Raw genomic sequence first — 15,527 nt, forward strand, 5'->3', positions numbered from 1 at the left:
AGCTATGTCTGTTCCATTTATGTATTCTGAACTGGGAAATCACCACAAGATGGGCTTGGGGACCCACTAGGCCCACAGTGAGATGGACCTGAGTTAAAATCTCATTGATCCTTGAGCCCCTACTCTGACCAGAGGGCCACAGTAACGTTTTGGGCTTCCTGTAGTCAATGCCTATTCACAGCCAGTGTCCAGTAATCCATGAGTGGTCTGATTGTTTCCTTTTACCCACTGCACAGTTATCCAGGTAAATGGCTGTAAAGGATCTGGTAAAGGTCAAGGGGACCCATTTCCCTGGTTCGTTCAAGGGGTTCCTGGTCTGGGAACTGGCTCAAGTCTGGGAATTGATCTATTTTATGATTTGAGTTAGACTTTTGTTCACTTGACCTAGAACTTTTCTGCTTATACAGACCAAGTAAGAATTTCATAGGCTTCCTATTTATTTCGTTTCTAGGAACACGATGATTAACCGGCTAGTGCCGTGGGTCTGTGTGAGTCAGACTATTCTGCTTGCTTTGATTCTGCAGTCCTTTGTGGTTACCACACCCACCTTCCCTTTTATGTTGTACAGCCAGAAAAACACTCCTTGGGCCTTGAAAGGGCAAGCCATCTTGAGTTCCATAGGAATGAATTCTGCCAAAAACCTGTGAGGCTGGAGGAGGATTCAGATGGGCTCCCAGCCCTGGCTGGTACCATGATTGCAGCCTTGCGAGACCCTGATCAAGGCCGTGTAGTTCTGTTATACTAGACTCCTGAAGCATGGCAACTGAAATGATAAATGTTGTTTTAACCTGCTAACTTTGCGGTAATTTGTTGTACAGCTTGGAAAACTAAGAGAATATAGGTAGGTGTAATGAGAAGAGAAAGCAGGAATGATTTGTACCCTGAAGGCAATAACTGCAGCAACCTGCTACCCCAAATCCCTGACAGTGCTTTAAAAATACCAACTGCGGGGCGCCTGGGTGGCTCAGTCGGTTAAGCGTCTGACTTCAGCTCAGGTCATGATCTCATGATTTGTGGGTTTGAGCCCCGCATTGGGCTCTGTGCTGACAGCTCAGAGCCTGCTTTGGATCCTCTATCGCCCTCTCTCTGCCCCAACTCCCCTGGTTCTCTCTCTCTCAAAATAAATAAATAAACTTAAAAAAAAATAAGCAGCATGGTACCTTAAAAAAATACCAATTTCATGCTATTGAAATGGTAAAAGTTAATTTATAAGTGAGAGTTTTTTATTAAAAAATTTTTTTTAATGTTTATTCATTCTTGAGAGACAGAGAGACAGAGCATGAGTGGGAAAGGGGCAGAGAGAGAAGGAGACACAGAATCCGAAGCAGGGTCCAGGCTCTGAGCTGTCAGCACAGAGCCCAATGCGGGGCTTGAGCCACGAACTGTGAGATCATGACCTGAGCCGAAGTTGGACGCTTAACCAACTGAGCCACCCAGGTGCCCCTCGATGAGGACTTCTTGAGAAATCTACTAGAGAGGAAGTTTCAGGCAACAAAATGACTACAGAGATATGGACATAAGACTGGTGGTAAGCATTCAATATTTTTTTTTCCCTAGAAATTAATATTAATCACGGGTTAAAAGGGAGAGTATAGTATGCTACCTGCTGTCAGTATGTTCTGACATTGTAGGTACAACACAACTATTTAAAAAGTCAGAGGAGACCCCTAAAGGAGATGGAGATTAATTCCTCACCCCCTTAATGTGAGCTATGTTTAGAGACTTGCTTCCACAGAGTCGATTATGGAAAGGAGGAGGGAGGGATAACTTGACAGTAGACGGACCTAGTAAACACTACTTAAACATGTTTGTGTATCTGTCTACTAAAAGATCCTAGCAATAATTACAAACCCAAAAGCAATGGTCATGCCACACTACCTAGATTATGCTATGAAAATACTGCTTCCTAGTAAATAAAACCAGAGATTCTTGGAAGAATGACTAAAGAGCAGGATATACATAAGATGTGTCTAGAATATCTTGCCATACCAGATAGCAAAATCATATCAGAAAGAATCAAGAGCCAACCTAAGGATGCTCCTATAAAAAGATACAATCAGACAATAAGTAACTCCTAATGAAAGAACACAATACGATAAGTAGTCTTTCAAAAAAAAATATATATATATATGAACTGACCAAGACTCTGTATCCATTGGACAGAAAACCATGTTTGAACTATAGTATTAAGTACAATCAAAAAAATCAAAATGCGGGGAACTTAAAGGATTGAGTGCTTTTACAAATAAATTGTAAGAAGGGCACCTGGGTGGCTCAGTCCATTAAGCATCTGACTTCGGCTCATGTCTATGATCTCACAGTTTGTGAGTTAGAGCCTAGCATTGGGCTCTGTGCTGACAGCTCAGAGCCTGGAGCCTACTTCAGATTCTGTGTCTCCCTCTCTCTCTGCTCTTTCCCCACTCATGCTCTGTCTTTCTCTCTCTCCTTCAAAAATAAATAAACATTAAAAAAATTTTAGAAATAAATTTTAAGAAAAAAACAAGGGCCACCTACTAAAAATTTAAAAGGTATATCAAAGACAGAGAACAGATAAGACAGACTGTAATGTTAAGAGATATACACTGGTTCTTAAAACTATGGGGAAATTTAAAAAATGTGATTACCATAACTGTCAAGATAGGGACATCCATTAATGGCAGAGTAGATTTACTAAGAGCAATCACATTCTGGGCCATAAAATACATCTTAACAAATTTAATACTGTAGAAATCAGTAACATAAAGATGGCTGGAAAATCCCAAAATATTGGGAGATTAAACCACACACTTTTAAATAGCACGTGGGTCAAAAGAGTCTCAAGAGAAGGTAAGACTTTTGAAATAAATGAAAATACAAAACTTCAAAATTTGTGGAATTCAGTGAAAGCAGTGTTTAGAAGGGAATTCATGGCTCTAAACACATATTAGTAGACAAAAAGAAAGATCTAAGATTTAAAAAAATATAAACTTCCAATTTAGGAAACCAGAGAAAGAATAGCAACTTTCTAAAGCAAGTTTCTAAAGGAATAGAAATAATTAAAATCACTGCAGAAATAAATGAAATTGACAACAGGAAATCAATGGAGAAAATCAACAGAGCCAAAATCTGGTTCTTTAAAAATATCAATCAAATTGATAAAACTCTAACTAGGCTGACCAAGGAGAAAACAGAAGTCACAAACTACTATTATCAGAAATTAAAGAGGAAACGTTAAAGTATCAACATTACAGAACTAAAAAGAATCATGAGGGAATACTAGAGGCAACTTTAATCCAAAAAATCTACTTAGAGTAAATGGATGAATTCTTAGAAACACACAAACTATCAATACTGACTCAAGAAGAAACAGATATGAATAGATCAATAGTAAGTAAGCAAACTGAGATAGCAATAAAAAAAAAAAAACTACCCACAAAGAAAATCTCAGGATCAGATGATTTCACTGATGAATTCTAATACATGTTTAAGGAAGAATTAATACAAATCCTTAAAAAAATTTTTTTTAAGTTTATTTATTTTTGACAGTGACAGAGTGTGAGCATGAGCTTGGGAGGGGCAGAGAGAGAGAGGGAGACACAGAATCTGAAGCAGGCTCCAGGCTCTGAGCTGTCAGCACAGAGCCTGACATGGGGTTCAAACTCACAAACTATGAGATCATGACCTGGGCCGAAGTCAGATGCTTAACCAACTGAGCCACACAGGCGCCCCAATACAAATCCTTTACAAACTCTTCCAAAAGTTAGGGGAGCAGAGAACCCTTCCCAATTCATTCTGAGGCCAGTAGTACCCTGATAACAATATGGACAAAGACATCACACACACACACACACACACACACACACACAAAATCTTTCATGACTATACACTAAAAAAACCCAAACAACAACAAAACCCTAAGAACCAAAATTAACAAATCAAATCCATTCACTAATAAAAAGGAGTATACATCATGATCAAATGAGATATACCCAAGGAATGCGAGGCTGATTTAACATCTGAAAATCAATTAACATAATACATCACATTAATAGGATAAAGAACAAAATCCACATGGTCATCTCAATAGATATAGATAAAGCATTTGATAAAATGCAATATTCCTTAAAAAATTGCAATATTCTTTCATGATAAAAACACTCAAGAAACGAGTAACAGAAAAGAACTTACTCAACCTCATAAAGGATATCTATGAAAAACCCATATCTAACCCATTAAGACTTAATGGGTAAATTACTAAATGCCTTTCCCTAAGTTCAGGAACAAGAGAAGGATATCCTCTCTCAACACTTTTATTCAATGTTTACTCAAAGTTACAGCTGGGACAATTAGACAAGAAAATGAAATAAAAGTTGTCCAGACTGGAAAGGAAAGAGCAAAGCTCTCTCTTTGTAGATGACATGGTCTTGTATACAGAAAATCCTAAGGAATCCATTAAAAAAAATTAGAACTAATAAACAAATTTAGCAGGTTTGCAGGACACAAGTTGACTGTACAAAAATCCACTGTAGTGACATCAGGGAAGATGTGAGTGCCAGGAATCCATCTCTCCACTGGCACGATACTCAAGGTTGGCAGGGAACCATCCGAAGCAACTATGTGGTAACTCCAGAGTATGTAGAACACTTGCAGCATCCAGCAGACACTTTGATGAAGAGGCTGGTAAATTTTGTCAGTTGCAACTTTAGTGAGAAAGGGGATACCATTTCCTATCCTTGGAGCAGGCAGCCACAGGGTCAGCAGCTGATGTTCCTAGTGTGGCTTGTTGGAGTCAGAGTAGGCAAGAATGACTCTATCCTCCAAAAGTCAGGGTTGTGCATTCTGATTGCTGTTTTTGATCAATGGGTGGCAGGCACAGAAGTTGGTAATTGTTTCAACTCCCATGGGCTGAAGTGCCTCCCAGCCATGAGAGAATTTAAAGATAGGATGTATTTCTCTCTCTCTCAGGAGCCACATATTTAAGGAAATCTTTGTCAGGTCACTGGATGACTGTAGAGACAACAGAAGGGAAACTTCAGTGAACACACACAACAAAAAAGACACACTTTGCAATAACATATGGAAAAGCCACAAAGGATGATTTCAGCCATCAACAAGCAAAACCCAGCAATCCCTCCTAAGAAGTGAGAGAATTAGATTTCCAGAATTACCACAACATGATGCTCAGAATGTCCACTTCTCAACAAAAAATTACAAAACAAAGAAATAGAAAAATATGATCCATCCACAGGAAATAAAGAGTTTGACAGAAATAATCCCTGTAGAAGCTCCGATATTGGAGCTATTTGTCAAAGATGTTACAATCAAGAGTCTTAAGCGTGTTTATTTTTTTTTAAATTTTTTTTTAACGTTTATTTATTTTTGAGACAGGGAGAGACAGAGCATGAACAAGGGAGGGTCAGAGAGAGGGAGACACAGAATCTGAAGCAGGCTCCAGGCTCTGAGCTGTCAGCACAGAGCCCGACGCGGGGCTAGAACTCACCGACCGCGAGATCATGGCCCGACCCGAAGTCGGCCGCTTAACCGACTGAGCCACCCAGGTGCCCCCTTAAGCGTGTTTAATAAGCTAAAGCAAACCATAGACAAAGAACTGAAGGAAATTAGTAAGACGACGTCTGAACAAAATAAGAATATCAGTAAGGAGATGGAAATTATAAAAAGCAACCAAAAAAAAAAAATCTGGAGCTGAAAAGTACTATAACTGAAATGAAAAACTCATTAGAGGGATTCAATAGTAGATTTAAGCAAGTAGAAGAAAGGATCACTGGACTTGAAGATTAGACATTAATTATCCAGAAGAGTAGAAAGAAAAACAAAATGAAGAAAGTGACCAGTCTAAAGAGCGTGGGACACCACCAAGCACACCATAAATTTGGGATGTTGATTGTAATCCCTAAGGTAACTCCTAGGAAAATAATATATACAGAAACTGAAAGGAGGGAATCCAAATGGTACACTGCAAAAAATACATTTCATAAAATACATGAAGACATAACAATTATAAACATATCCAGAAATAAGTACCACCAAAACTATATGAAGGAAAAATTGACAGAATTGAAGGGGAAATAGTTCAACAATAATAGTTGGAGACTACACTAGCCACTCTCAACAGTGGATAGAAACAACCAGATGGATGAATAAGGAAACCAAGAATGTGAACAACACTATAAACTGAGCTGACCTAACAGACAGATACAGAACACTTAGCAACAGGAGTTGCTACACATCCTTCTCAGGTACATGTGGAATATTCTCCAGAAGAGACCATATGTTAGGCCACAAAACAAGTCTCAATAAATTTAAGTAGCTTCAAACCATATACAATATCTTTTTCAATCGCAATAGAATTAAACTGGAAATGAATAAAAGAAATAAAACTGGACAATTTACAAACAGGTGGGAAGTAAACAAACACTCTTAACTAACCACAAGAACAACTAACAAGGGAAATTAGAAAGCACCTTGAGACAAGTGGAAACACAACACGGCAAAACTTAAAGAATGCAGCACAAGCAGTGCTCAGAGGGAAATTTATAGTTGTAAATGTATATGCTGAAAAAAGGAATATCTCAAGTCAGTAACCTTAATTGTACATCTTAAGGAGCTAGGAAAAAAAAGCGAACTAATCCCAAAGCTAGCAGAAGGAAATAAAAACAGAATAGAGATAAGAGAACAGAAAGAGAAAATCAACAAAACTAAAAGTTGGTTCTTTGAAAAGATCAACAAAATTAACAAAAACCTTTATCTAGATTGACTAAGAATAAAAGAAGATTCAAATTACTAAAATCAGAAATGATGGGGCACTTGGGTGGCTCAGTCAGTTGAGTGTCCAACTTTGGCTCAGGTCATGATCTCATGGCTCGTGAGTTTGAGTCCTGTGTCGGGCTCTGTGCTGACAGCTCGGAGCCTAGAGCCTGCTTCTGATTCTATGTCTCCCTCTCTCTACCTCTCCCCCACTCACTCTCTGTCTCTCTCTCTCTCTCTCTCTCTCTCTCAAAAACAAATAAACATTAAAAAAATTTAAAAAAAATCAGAAATGAATGTAGGGACATTACTATCAATTTTATGGAAATAAAAAGGATATTCTACCCAAACTAATGCAAGAAGAAATGGAGGTGTGCAAGGGTTGCCGTGGGAGGTGAGTGCGCGGCATTGAGGCCTGATGTGGGGAAGGTATCCTACACAATTCTATGGCCAGGTGTAGACACTTCTGTCCAAGGCAAAAACTTCAATGGGAACCTTTGTCTCTAAAGATGGAAACAGTGTGACCACCTGAACAGACACTAAAAATAGCTCTCATCTCAAAGAATCCAGCACTGTGTAACAGTATGAGAACTTAGATGCTGGGGAACAGCATTTGGTGAGTGAATCCTTCTAGCCAGAGACAGTGCTCTCTTTGGACTCATCACCTTGCATTTTTTCTTTTATAATTATTAGTTTTTTAATTTACATCCAAGCATATAGTGCAACAATGATTTCAGGAGTAGGTTCCTTAAAGCCTCTTCCCCATTTAGCCCATCCCGCCTCCCACAACTCCTGCAGTAACCCTCTGTTTGTTCTCCATATTTAAGAGTCTCTTATGTTTCGTACCCCTCCCTGTTTTTATATTGTTTTTGCTTCCCTTCCCTTATGCTCATCTATTTTGTATCTTAAAGTCCTCTTATGAGTGAAGTCATATGATTTTTGTTTTTCTCTAATTTCACTTAGCATAATACCCTCCAGTTCCATCCACGTAGTTGCAAATGGCAAGATTTCATTCTTTTTGATTGCCGAGTAATACTCCATTGTGTGTATGTGTGTGTGTGTGTGTATATATATATATATATATATATATATATATATATATCTGTATCTATCTATACCACATTTTCTTTATCCATTCATTCATCCATTATCATTCATCCATCAATGGACACTTGGGCTCTTTCCATACTTTGGCTATTGTTGATAGAGTTGCTCTAAACATTGGGGTGCATGTGTCCCTTTGAAACAGCACACCATATCCCTTGGATAAATACCTAGTAGTGCAATTTCTGGGTCATAGGGTAGTTCTACTTTTAATTTTTTGAGGAACCTCCATACTGTTTTCCAGAGTGGCTGCACTAGCTTGCATTCCCACCAACGATGCAAAAGAGATCCTCTTTCTCCACATCCTCGCCAACATCTGTTGTTGCCTGAATTGTTAATGTTAGCCATTCTGATAGGTCATCACCTTGCATTTGTAATCAGATCGGATCCCTTCCCATCATGAGGCTCCTGACAATGTTGAACAGGTTTTCAGTGATCCTTGTAGAAAGACACCCTCCCCAAAGAAATGCAGTATTTACATACAGTCCACTGGTATATACTGGATCTCCAGGAAACACCAGAATTACTAGTTAAGAATGTATTACATGGCTCAAGCGTTACAGTGCAAACTTTTCTATGGGTTCACAGTAAAACTCCTAGAAACACTTCCTGTTTCTGCATTGTTAGAGTCAACAATAGTGCAAAAAATCCACAAATGTATGCAGGGCACATTGTGAAGGTTTAACAAAAAAGAAACCCGAAGATGCATTCTGTTGTGGGGAAAACAACAATTGATCTTTACTCAAGAGACTCCTGGAATTTTTTCTTTGGACAGGCCTCTTTGACAGATGGTGTGGGAATATTCAGCTTTGCCAGGTTATGGCAGTGACTTTTTATAGCTCATGATAGGAAGAACAAAGTAAAGAGATCCAGGAAACATCAAGTGACGATTCAATTTCTGATAACTCTTCTATACCTACAGTGACTAGTATTTTGCTGCGTCAGTCTTATAAGACTTTAGTCAATGAGATTACACACAAATATGGACTGCAACGCTGTCAGGGCCTTGTATGTCTAATGTGAGGCTCCAGCCACTTAGAAAAAGCCAACTACCTCTCCTAAATCTTTGCCCCATCAGTTTGCACAAGTTGCAGTTTGCTGGTTTCAACATATTGTAGAAAGATGCAAAGTGCTGGTGAGGTGGACTGATGGTGAATCACTCCAAAACACAGTCAGGAGGATAACGTGAATTTGGCAAAACTTGAGGAAACCTTAATGGAGAAAGTGTGAGCGGGGGAGGGGCAGAGAGAGAGGGAGACACAATCAGAAGCAGGCTCCAGGCTCTGAGCTGTCAGCACAGTGTCCGACATGGGTCTCGAACTCACGAACTGTGAGATCATGACCTGAGCCGAAGTCCAAGGCTTAACCGACTAAACCACCCTGGTGCCCCAACACAGAATTTTCATATGATTCAGAAATCCCACTCCTAAATATATATCCAAAGTGAAGTAAAGCCCTTGAACAGATACTTGTATGCCAGTGTTCACTAGAACATTATTTACAATCCACGGGGAGCCTGGGTGGCTCAGTTGGTTCAGGTCTTGATCTCAGGGTTGTGAGTTCAAGCCCTGGGGATGGAGCCTACTTAAAACAAAAACAAAAACAGAAACAAAAACAAACTAGGAAGTTATTTACAATCCAAAAGGTACAAATAACAATGAAGTGTCCCTTAACAGGTAAATGGATAAAATGTGATATATACATATATATAATGCAACATATAGAAAAACACTTAATTGTACATTTTAATTTTTTTTAATGTTTATTTATTTTGAAAGGGGAGGATGGACAGAAAGGGAGGGAGAGAGAGAATCCTAAGCAGGCTCCGCACTGTCAGTGCAGAGCCCAACATGGGGCTTGATCTCATGAACCGTGAGATCATGATCTGAGCCAAGATCCAGAGTGGGAAGCTTAACCAATGAGCCACCCCAGCACCCCTCAATTGTACTTTTTAAATGGGTCAACTATACAGTGTGTGAATTATATTTCAGTCAAGCTGCTTTAATATAAATAATTAATACCATAAAAAATCAGTTGTATCTGAGTTTAACAAATGAAAAACTTTTACTCTGAATACTACCAAATACTGTTGAAAGAAATTAAATTAGTACAAATAAATGGAAAGACAGTCCATGTTTATAGATGAGAAGATTTAATATTAAGGTGGCAAAATTTCCCAAATTTATCTACAGATTCAACATAGTACCTATCAAAATCCCAGACAGCTTCTTTGCAGAAACTGAGAGGCTAATCCCAAATTGACCTGGAAATTCAAAGGACCTAGGATAGCCAGAACAATCTTGAAAAACAGTAACAAAAAGGAGAACTCACACTTCCCAAATTCAAAACTTCCTATAAAGTTTAGGTAAACAATGGAGCCCCTGGGTGGCTCAGTCAGTTAAGCGTCTGACTTCAGGCCATGATCTCATGGTTTGTGGGCTCAAGCCCTACATCGGGCTCTCTGCTGTCAGTGCAGAGCCTGCTTTGGATCCTCTGTCTCCTTCTCTCTGCTCCTCCCCCACTTGTGTGCATGCTTTCTTTCAAAAATAAATAGAAACATTGAAAACATTTTTTAAAAAGTTGAGGTAAATAAGATAGCATGCCCTAAGTTTAGACATACAGATCAAGGGAATAGAATTGAGAGATCAGGAGCGTCCGGCTGGCTCAGTGGGGTACAGCATAAAACTCTTGATCTTGGAGTTGTAAGTTCGAGCCCCACATTGGGTATAGAGATTAAAAATAAAATCTTAAGAAATAAATTGACAGTTCAGAAGTAATTCTTCACATATATAATTAACTCATCTTTGACAAACTGCCAGGACAATTCAATGAGGTGAAAGAAGCCTTTTCAATACATGGCAGGGAAGACTGGTAAGCCATAGGCAAAAGAAGGAAGTTGGACCCTTTACTTCACATCAGATGCAAAAATTAACTCAAAAATGGATTCAACTCCTAAATTGGAGTAGTGGTTCTGGGTACAGGGCTGATTTTGGGGGCAATGAAAATATTCTCAAATTGATTATGGGATGGATGCACAACTCTGAATATAGTGAAAGTCACTGAGTTATACACTTCAAGTAGGTGAACTGTATGTTATGTGAATTATAATTCAAAGTTTTAAGATTTTATTTTATTAAAAAAATTTTTTTTAATGTTTTATTTATTTTTGAGACAGAGAGAGACAGAGCATAACAGGGGAGGGTCAGCGAGAGGGAGACACAGAATCTGAAACAGGCTCCAGGCTCTGAGCTGTCAGCACAGAGCCCGACGCGGGGCTCGAACTCACGGACCGCGAGATCATGACCTGAGCCGAAGTCGGCCACCCAACCAACTGAGCCACCCAGGCGCCCTAAGATTTTATTTTTAAGTAATCTCTACACACAACATGAGGCTTGAACTCACAACCCTGAGATTGAGAGTCACATGCTCTACTGAGTAGGCCAGTCAGATGCCCCATCTCAAAAAAAAAAAAAAAAAAAAAAAATTTTTGAGAAGGGGGGTGCAGAGGGAAAGAGAGAGGATCTTAAGCAGGCTCCATGCCCAGTGCAGAACCCAACATGGTGCTCAATCCCATGACCTGAGTTGAAATCAAGAGTCAGATGCTTAACCTACTGAGCCACCCAGGCACCCCTCAAAATCCAAACAACAACAAAAAAGGAAAGGTATCACTACTGATCCCATGGACATGAAAAAGATAATAAAGGAATGCTTGGTTAGTTCAGTTGGTGGAGCATGTGACTCTTGATATCAGGATTGTGAGTTCAAGCTCCATGTTGGATGCAGAGATTACTTAAAAATAAAGCCTTATAAAAATTTTTTAGTGTTTATTTTTGAGAGACAGAGTGTCAGCAGGGGAGGGGGAGAAAGAGAGGGAGACACAGAATCCAAAGTAGGCTCTAGGCCCTGAGCTGTCAGCACAGAGCCCGACACTGGGCTTGAACTCACAAACTGTGAGATCATGAACTGAGCTGAAGTTGGATGCTTAACTGACTAAGCCACTCAGGTGCCTCTAAAAATGAAATCTTAAAACGACAAAAACAAAAACCCAAAAAACCCAAAAAGGACGTCTGCAAAAAACTCCATGCCCACAAATTTACTAACTTAGATGAAATAATGAAATTCCTTGAAAGAAATAGCCAAAACTCACACAAGGAGAAATAGGCCTATATCTATTTTAAAAATTGAATCAATAACTGGTAATTTCCAAAAAACAAAGTACCAGATCCAGATGTTTTCACCGGTGAATCTGACCAAACATTTAAGGAAGAAATTATACCAATTCTCTACACTTCTCCCCAAAAAACAGAAGCAGAGAGAACACTTCCTAAATCCTTCTAGGACATCAGCATCACCCTGACACTGATAAAGAGAAGTATAAAAAATAAATCATATGTTCTTTCATGAACATAGATGTAACTAAACGTCAGCAAGTTGAAACTAACAATGTATAAAAAGAACTATACATCATAACCAAGTGGAATTTATTCCAGGTATGCTGGTTTGATTGGCTGGTTCAGCAATTTAAAAAGTCAATTAATGTAATCTATTAAATCAACATGCTAAATAAACTCATATGATTGTACCAGTGATGCAGGAAAACATATGACAAAACCCACCATCCATTCTATGATTGAAAACTCTCAGAAAACTAGCAACAAAGAACTTCCTCAACTTAATCAAGAACTTTTAGAAAAGCCCCTTCTCTCACATCGTACTTAATGGTGAGAAACTGGACACTTTATCCCTAAGATTGGAAACAAAGAAGGATACTCCCTCTTACCACTGTTTGCTGTTGTTGTTGTTGTTTGTTTGTTTTGTTTTTTAATGGCAGAAGAAGCCAATGCAGTCTTTATTGGACCTCTTACCACTCTTATTCAACATCTTGCTGGAAGTCCTATCTACTGCAATATGACAGGAAAAAGAAAGAAAACTTATACAGATTGGGAAAGAAGAAATAAAACTGTATTTGTTTACAGATGGCACTGTTGATGTAGAAAGTCCCAAGAAGTTGGCAAAAGCACTTCTGTTAATATAGGAACACCACAGCATATAAGGTTAATAGTATATAGATGTTGATTGCTTTCTTATACACTACTAGTGAACAATTACAATTTGAAAACACAGTACCATTTATAATAGCATACACATAAAATGAAATACTTAAGTATAAATCTAATGAAATATGTACAAATGTATATGAGGAAAATTACAAAACTCTTATGAAAAAATAAAACACCTAACTAAATGGAGGTATCCGTATTTATGGACTAGAACATCCAACATTATTAGGATGCCAATTCTCTCCCAATTGGATTATAGATTCCATCCAAATTCCAGCAGAGCATTCCATACATATTAACAGATTCTATAATTTATATGAAAAGACAAAAGACCCAGAATAGCTAACACAACAGTGAAGAACCAAGTTGGAGAACCGATACTGCTCAACTTCAGGACTATAAAGCGATGGTGATTAAGGGGTGCCTGGGTGGCTCAGTCGGTTAAGCGTCTGACTCGATTTTGGCTCAGGTCATGATCTCGTGGTTCATGAATTTGAGCCCCACATTGGGGTCTGTACTGACAGCTCAGAGCCTGGAGCCTGCTTCGGATTCTGTGTCTCCCTCTCTCTCCATTCCCCCCCCTGCTCACCCTCTGTCTCTATCTGTATCTCAGAAATAAATTAATTAAAAAATTTTTTAAAAAATATAAAAATTTAAAAAAATTAAAAAAAAAAAGCTATGGTGATTGAAACAGAGCGGTGCTGGTGGTGAGATGATACACAAGTACATGAGAAGAACAGAAGAGAGGGCCCAGAAATAGTGCCACACAAATACAGTCAATTGATCTTTGACAAATGGAGCAAAGGTAATTTAATGGGGATGGTCTTTTCAACAAATGGTGCTGGGATTGGAAATACACAAGCACAAACATGTACACAGACCTTACCACTGTCACAAAAATTACCTCAAAATGGATCACAGACCTAAAATGTAAAACACAAAACTATAAAACTCCTATAACAAAATATTGGAGAAAAATCTAGATGACCTTGGGTTTGGCAGTCTTTAGATATAACCCAAAAGCATGATCCACACACACAAAAAGAAATTGATGTTGTACTTTATTAAAATTGAAAACTTCTGCTCTTCTAAAGGCACTGTTAAGTAAATGGAAAGACATGCTATAGATAGCAATAAACTATTCGCAAAATGCATACCTTTCAGAAAAAGGACTGGTATCCTAAAAATACAGAGAACTCTTAAAACTCAATCTGAAAACAACCTAATTAACATATGGGCAAAGATCTGAACAGACACCTCATCAAAAATGGTATAAAGATGGCAAATGAGCATATGACAAGTGATTATCATGTCATTATGCATAAAGGCAGGAAACCACTATTTATCTATTAGAATGGCTAAAATCCAGAAGGCAACAACACTAAACATTGGAGAGGATGCCAAGCAACAAGAACTGTCACTGATGGCTGATGATAATGTAAAATGGGACAGTCACTTTAGAAGACAGTTTGGGAGTTTCTTACAAAAATAAACAGTTTTACCTCGTGAGCCAGCAATCACATTCTTCGTTTTTTTCCCAACTGATCTGAAAATTTATTTCCACACAAAACCTGTGTGCAAATGTTTATAGCAAGCAGCTTTATTCACAATGGTCAAAAACCAGAAGCAAGCAAGATGTCCTTCAATAGGGACATGAGTAAACTTGCATATTTACACAGCAGAATACCACTCAGCAGTAAAAAGGAACGATTTATGATACGTACAACAAATGGATGAATCTCAAAATAAGACACAAAAAAGCACATACTCTATGACTGCATTTATATGAAGTCAAGGACAGACAAAACTAATCTGTGATAATGTACAGATGAGCTGTTTACCTTGGTAAGGGGCAGAGGTGTGTTGGCTACAAAGGGGTCATCTTTCTGGGGTTATGGTGATGTCACACATACCTGTATTCAGATGTTAGCTAAACGTTTATGTATTTGTCAAAATGCATAAAACTATAAAGCTAAGATTTGGGTATTTTACTCCACATAATTGTATCACAGTAACATTGGTTATTTGAAAAAGTCAAGATAGTGGCTGTTTGCGGGGAGGTAGAGGGTTGTGACTGGGATGGGGCAGTGGTGGGGCTTCTGAGGTGACCAACAGAGTTCTAGTTTTTACCCTGGGTGGTAATTTCAAAGCTGTTTTTTTAAAAAATTTATGAAGCTATACACTTGTTTCATGTAGTTTTCTTTATCTGTGTTGTATTTTACAATAAAAAAGTACCAAAAAATAATCCTTTCAAAAGGTGTCCATTTTTTCCCAGGTTGAGAATCTTTAAATAGCTTTTAAACTCTAAAATTGTGTGATTCTATATTATTACTGTGATAAAAACACTGAAAATGAAAATACTATAAGGCATATTTCTATTTAACGGGGTTTTGAAATATCTGTGTTAAAAAATATATATGAAAGATTTTCTAGACAAAGCAGATAGGTTAAAACTTTTTTTCCCCAGTTTTATGTTTCTTTGATTTTCCAATGTAGAGAACAGGAGCCAAATTCAAGCCTTACCCCAAATATATTTCCAATTCTTTCTAATCTTTAAGTTTGTGAATGATAGTTTTCTGGAACAAAAGCCTGGTCTCTGGATTATCTCTTGCTTATAAA

At 38.2% G+C, this 15,527-nt stretch overlaps 1 pseudogene; it reads left to right on the top strand.

The window, feature by feature from the left end:
• Positions 1-458: 458 nt before the first annotated feature.
• Positions 459-9,202, top strand: LOC132670946 (archaemetzincin-2-like; annotated as a pseudogene).
• The last annotated feature ends 6,325 nt before the right edge of the window (positions 9,203-15,527 follow it).

The sequence above is a fragment of the Panthera onca genome, chromosome C1, assembly GCF_046562875.1.
Source record: "Panthera onca isolate mPanOnc1 chromosome C1, mPanOnc1 haplotype 2, whole genome shotgun sequence".
Classification (NCBI taxonomy): Eukaryota; Metazoa; Chordata; class Mammalia; order Carnivora; family Felidae; genus Panthera; species Panthera onca.